Consider the following 7,073-nt stretch of genomic DNA (forward strand, 5'->3'; position numbering starts at 1 on the left):
CTCAGGCCTCATATTTCATGGCCATGTCACCCGAAGTATTATTGTTTTAGTGTCTAATTTATCAACAATCTGCTTAGAGGGATGATATTCTTCCTCTGTATTTTTAGGAGAGCAGGAGGAAGACTCGAGCAGTTATTATGTGGTCAACAACTGATTTATATTTTTATTATATTGCTTCCCATTACAGCCAAATAATATTGAGCAAAAACCGGGGAAAGGATAATTATAACAGTGCAACCTCACTGTGAAAGAGCATTCTCTCTACACAGAGTTTTTCAGTGTGAAGTTCTGTGTGATGTTTACTATTGTGACTGAACTTTCAGGTCAGCTGAAATCATGATTCTCACATCATTACAAAAGGTACATCCTGTGGATTTCAAACCACAGAATGATGGCATAGAATAGACGGGAAAAGATACCTGGGAGCTAGAAGCACATGAAATCCTTGTGGTTTTTTTCATTGTAGCTAATAAGCAAAATAAACACCACCCCTGGAGCCCATGGTTTTGACTCAAACACTGGTAACATGTGGGATTGAAAGATGCCACTGAAATCCAGCTTGGGCCTGTTGCTGATCATGTGTCTCTGATGGTGTGTTTCAGGCAGAGAGCTCCACGACAAGGGACAAGCTTAACTCAAACTACACTGTGGTTTGGAAGAGCTTGCCTGCCAGGATCCTAAAGCACTTATACAAGCCAGGGCTGGGTCGAGAGAGTGTCATTTGCTATAGCTGCAAAGAGAGGAGGCAAAGGCTATTTTAAGAACAATATGGTTTTTGGTGATCTCTGTGAAGTTTATGAGTAGTCAGAGAAGAGAACATAAAACTTGCTCTACACATGTAATTAAAATACAGGGTAACTAAATTCGTGTGTAAGTAATAGGAGAGCCGAGTGGAGCCAGGGGATCATAATAAGCATCCTGGTCAAAGTGAAAAGCAATTTGTGGTGGGGCTTTCAAATTCCTACTTTAGTGGACAGATTTGGAAAGCTCACGGATAGTCTTCCTGGCTGGGCGGGTTTACTTACATAGCCCTTTCATTTAAAAAAATGTCTCTAAAAATAGCAGTTGGGTTTGGTTTTGTTTTTTTTCTGCAGGAGAAATCACAGAGTTGCATAAACGAATCACTGTTTCTTGGGAGCAAACAGCTAAGTTCAACAGTAATCAGCATTTCTCTCCTCTGTCCATGGTGGGGTGGGGGAAGTTACTAGGCCCTAAACTCCATCGTCTCCCACAGTTCCATTGGGCCTATCAAATTCCAAAGCGTATTCTAAATTGGATTTATGAAATGGAGACAGTGGAATAGGGGGAGGGGACTTTAAAAACAGATGTTGCTAACTATCCAGTGGACTAAATATCTGTATGATGGACTGAATTATTCGCTTTGTCCTGGGTTAGTGTGGTGTCAGGAATCACCCCTCCCTCCCATCCAGATGGGGCAGTTGGGATGGCTCCACTGTTAACCATACGATAAGCTACTGCATATTGGCAGGCCTCCTACGTGAGCAAGGCTTGGCGCCACCTAGACATATTTGACTGTTATTTCTAATAAGCCCTATAAAACAGACCCCAAACAGCCACACACAAGATTTATGAAGTGGTTGGGCGTGGTGGAGATAGTAGGATACGAATAGCTTAGGAGAGAACAAAAGATCCTCCACATGGTTTTGTATTATAGGTGATCTGTAAAAGGAATAATCGTGCAAAAAATTCTTGTCATGGGCCATGGCCTCCAGAATCTCAATGTCTAAACCATACATGCATATTTTGGGGAGAACAATTCTCCCCTCTTTTTAAGTGAACTATTAGCTTAAACCATAAACTATACTGAACTGCAGGCTGTTACTGTGGAAAGGGCCTTAGACCTCATCTTGACTAATTTCATCATCTTCCCTCCCAAGGAAAAACATCCAAAGATGCAGAGCAGACGACTTTCAAAACTGCAGACCCATCCTCTGTGCTGGAAGTAGAGAGTATCGTGGTTAGGAGAAGAACATGGGTTCTGGGTCAGACAGATCTGTGTCAGCCCAGCTCTGTCACTTCCTAGCTGTCACTTAACATCTCAGAGTCTCTGTTTCTGTACCTGTCAGTTCAGGGTAACAGGATGGAGGTCAGCAAAGGCTGCTCGGCCATAAACGTGGTACCAGCCTCTGCAAAGGCAGCATTGATAAGTAGAAAAACGTTTGAATTGGGTAATAAAAGAAGATTCAGAAAAAAATAACTTTCAGTGGATTGGCAAAAACTGAAAAAAAAATCAAATATTCTGGTCCTGAGGTTTTCCCCAGAGCCCCGGGGTTTCAAAAGCCTGTCTTCCAAGACCATGAGAGCAAAGAGAGGCTGGGAGGGTGGCATTCCAGGAACTCCCACCCTACTCTACATCCCCCTTCAGCCAGAGAAGCTTTGTAGCTTTCCCTTTTACATATTGGACTTCTGGGTTACATCCTATTGAAGAAGATATATATATATCGTTCTCTTACTCCCACCCAAAATGCTTGTGGAGGGAACAGCACAGCACAGAAGGGAATAGAATGAGCTGGGCAGCCTCAGGCAAGTCCCTCACCATCTCTGCACCTCATTTCTAGAATGAGCGTTTTGGACCACAACCTCTCAGGTCTCCTTTTGGCTCTAACAGCCTCATCTCTTCCCCTAATGTGCAGCCCTGCCTTGAGAACAAGTGTTTTCCTTTCCCTTCCCAGTGGAGAGAAGGCATTCTCCTTCCTGGTGAACGCAATAGACTGAAGCACGGCCAGCTCTGTCATTTAGCCCTCTATGCCAGGGTGAAGTTGATCCTGCCCACCTCTCCATCCCCTGAGGGCTGTGAAGACGGGGGAAGGAGGGAAGTTCAAAATGAGCCAGGTGTTTCTCTCTCCTCCTTCTAACTCGCCCTGGTCCTCCGAATATTGTCCTGGCAAGGAGAGAAGTGGGGCTCACTCAGCAGGTGGGGGAGACGAAGTGGCTTTGAGCAATCCTATGGACGCTTGCCATAAAGTGTCGGCTGCCCCTGTTTGTTGAACTCGGAGACTTGAATAATATTGTGCACTTTATCTTTATAGCTTCTTTTATGCTAACAGGCCTAGGGGTAGCAAAAAAGGGCAATGCACTGGAGTCTGCTAAAAGCCTTGCCGTTTGATTGCTTCATAATTTCACCATTCATCTAATTTGGAGTGCACATTCGTCCAACAAACCTGTCTGTCACCCTTAACAAGCTCTTTGGTGCAGACCGGAACAATCCCCCATAATGTAAACAGCCTTCTCCTTCGGCAGAGAAAGAAAGCACACAACATGTTTTTCACACTCACGGATGTAATTGCTTCGGACTTCCCCGCCCGTGGTATTGGATTTCTCAATTCCCAGGACTCCTCATCAACAGATATCTTTTAAAACATGTTTTTCCCCTGTTCTTTCTTCAAAGCTTTTTCACACACGTTTTCTTAACACCTTCTATGCACAAGCCACCATGCGAGAGAATGCAAGAGATGGGACTCTCTATAAGATTCCTGGAGAAGGGGTCTGCTGTAATCAAGAGAACACACGCTTAGGGGTGAGACAAATGTGGTTTTGACTTTGGTTCTTCCACTCAGTAGCTGTGTGACCTTGGCAAATTAATCATCCTCTTCCACCTAAGTTTTCTCATTTGCAAAGTGGGGTTCAGATATTATCTGCTATAGAAATCAAATAGGACAATATATGCGTGTGTATACATAATTAATCATATATATAAAGTGAATTGAATATATTTAAGTTCTCATCTATTCTCTGCTCACCCATTCCACCACTCCCCACTCTACTCCCAGCCACTCTTCCTAAACATACAAACACAGGCACACTCCAAGAGCAACAGAGAGTGAGGGAGAGTTAGAGTGGGAGAGAGGAGTTCACCATTGCGTAAATGTGGATTTCATTTCCGTTCTTCAGCTGCTTGCCTGAAGATCAAGACACTTCCTCCTTTAATAATATTTCCTAATTTGCACTATGTGATAGCTGATGTAATTGAATTGGAAGAAGGATAGAGACTAGACCATGTCACATTTCCATCAGTCTATGAAAACTTTCAAATGTCTATAAGAATAGTAATGATTTAAAATGAAGAACATTCTCAAAAGAGATCTACCAAGTCACATGAGGGAAATTCAGGAGATGTGAAATCAAAGGTAACAATGCAGATTATGTCTTAAAGTTGATAACCAACTTGATTAATTGATTTCACTGCCTTGACAAGGTTGACTATTTGTTTTGATGTCATAAAAAAACAAATGCTAGATTGCAAATACCTTGAGAGTCATGGGATCATTTCTTAATTATAGCCATCAGAAGTGGGTAAACAAGGGAAGAGACTCCTTCCTGAATGAGTGAGTGAAGAAGTTGATGACAGATGACATTAAAAACGTAGGGCCCGGGCCGGCCCCCTGGCTTAGCGGTTAGGTACGCACTCTCCGCTACTGGAGGCCCGGGTTCAGATCCCGGGCATGCACCGACGCACTGCTTCTCCAGCCACGCTGAGGCCGTGTGCCACATACAGCAACTAGAAGGATGTACAACTATAACATACAACTATCTACGGGGGCTTTGGGGAAAAAAAAGGAGGAGGATTGGCAATAGATGTTAGCTCAGAGCCGGTCTTCCTCAGCAAAAAGAGGAGGATTAGCATGGATGTTAGCTCAGGGCTGATCTTCCTCACAAAAAAAAAAAAAAAATACATAGGGCCCTTAATAGCTTCTTTACTTTATGGAAATGTTCAATGGTGACAAAATAATGAGTGAGATAATGTAATATGAAGTGGATAAGTTATTGTAGGAGGACAGAGAATGACCAAAGGGTAGTTAAAAAAACTTGATGTGTTCTACTTAGCTGAGCCTGGAGCTAGGAATTTTAGGGAAGCTAAAAAACTAATAGAGGTAAGAGGGTGGTTTGCTTGTTTGGGTGTTTTGTTTTGTTCTGTTTTAGATCTACCGGAGATTACAATTATAAAATTAAATGACTGTTACTCCTACCAAACCAAGACATCCTGGAGGGCAGGGGTCTACTGTTGTGTACCAGCTTCTAGAAACAGTCTCAGCCTACAGGGAACATTTAATGACGATGATGACAAAGACTACGATGACAGCAATAAGAAGACGCTATTGCAACTGAAATAATAATAGTTTACATTATTCAGCTCTCACCATGGTCTAGACACATTTCTAAGAATTATATGTAATATATATGCCCATCTATGTGCACTTTCATTTAACACATGTGAGGTCCCACAGTAGAGATAATATTCATTTTCCAACATTTGCAGAATTTAATTTATTATCTTTTTCTCCTTGATAATACCTAATTCCTTGTCAGTCCACTCTTCTACTACCAATGCCCATGGCTGTCTAACTTAAATCAAAGCCAGTCTCCTTTGGGATAGAAAGAGGACCTTGGCAGAAAGAGGCCAACCCTGAGAGAGAGGAATAAGAGGGCCAACAGTTTCTGCCCTGAAGACTGTGAAGCCCAAATCTCAGTGGGGAGCTAGCCGTGAATAGAGGAATCATGTGTAATTTCTTTTCTCATGTGCTTATTTATATATTCCAAATATAAAACAATGAACATGCAGTACTTTTAAAATAAGTCAAGAAAAACATAAAAGAACCATTTTTTAAAGAAAGAAATATGCTACAGACCATGACATGAATTTAAAACAACAATAAAATATATGATGCCAGGCCGTATTACAATCAGTGTCAGGAAGGAAAGACAAGAAATAATGTCATTACAAACACTGGCCAGGAATTGCTTGATTTTTCTGTCCAGTTTGAGGCCTGAATTCTCTGAGCCCTGAAAATGGTAATAAAAATGATTTTTGGAAAGCAAAACAAGACCTCTCTAGGAAGGTTAAGAAAGCTGGGATGAAGGAAAATAAGAGAGACAACTTATCAACTGAATTCTAGTGTATGAAAACTGTCATAAAAATGACATTGACCAGCTGTTCACCATCCCCATTTAGGACAAAACAAGAAAAAATGCCTCACATTGTAGTGGGAGTTTGGTGTTCAACAGCAAAATGACCTTCTTGAAGATAAATGTGATAGACGCTGCAAGTTCATAGCTCCCTATCCCTGGAAATACTTAAAACAATATAAACAGGCGACTGTTTTGGGGTCTGCATGGGATAGTTTTACATGGAGCCTGACAAGTTACAATCTTGCAATTCTAAGCTCACCTTGATGACTTAATCTATTTGCATTAGAGCTAGGATAGGAGACCTTCATTAGTGCTGTGAACAAAACAAAGTTTCTTTCTGATGTGTTTAACAGTTAACTCAACTGTAACCACATTAACATCTCATTTACAAAACAGTTGACCAAAATTTAGTCTCCTCCAAAATATTCCCTTTGAAAGAAACTTTGTAACAGAAACTATTTTGGAATAATATTGGTCCTCCACTCATGTCTTCTCTCTTGCTGAACTATATCAAGAAATGAAATTATAATTAGACATGGTGGAATCATTCAACTGGAATCCATTAAATTGATGTTGCCAAAACCATGGTATTCTGGTTTTATTTTGGGAGTAAATTAAAAGAACTTCCATGTTTCTGCACAAATAAACTCAATACATCTAGTCTCCTATATTTCATATTTATTTAGTATTTATTCAATGAATGTTCATTAAATATATCACAACTGGCCAAATATTTGTGTGATACTTTATAATACTTAGGGAACCTTCCTATGTATAAACTTATCAGATCCTTACAACAACATTGCTAAGCAGGCCCAGAATATCGTAATTTTAACGATTCTGAAACTAAGGTTCAAAAAAGTAAAGTGACTTGATTGTGTCTACTCAGCTAGTAAGCATTAAAGACTAAAACTGCAGCCATGTGACTAGTCTTTCAAGTCTTTTTCTATTTCACCATTCTATCCTACAGTCTCCATCCTTTAAGGGTTTATAGCATAGTTGGTGAAATGCAGTTAAAAAGGTAAAGAGTATTAATATCAAATAACTCCAAGGCAAGGCAACAGTCACAGGAACCCATATAATCAAATGCCTAAGCAGTGGCATAAATCACCAAGGCTGACAGAATTTAATAAGCCAAGAAATCA

Source organism: Diceros bicornis, chromosome 22 (assembly GCF_020826845.1).
Source record: "Diceros bicornis minor isolate mBicDic1 chromosome 22, mDicBic1.mat.cur, whole genome shotgun sequence".
NCBI classification, from domain to species: Eukaryota; Metazoa; Chordata; class Mammalia; order Perissodactyla; family Rhinocerotidae; genus Diceros; species Diceros bicornis.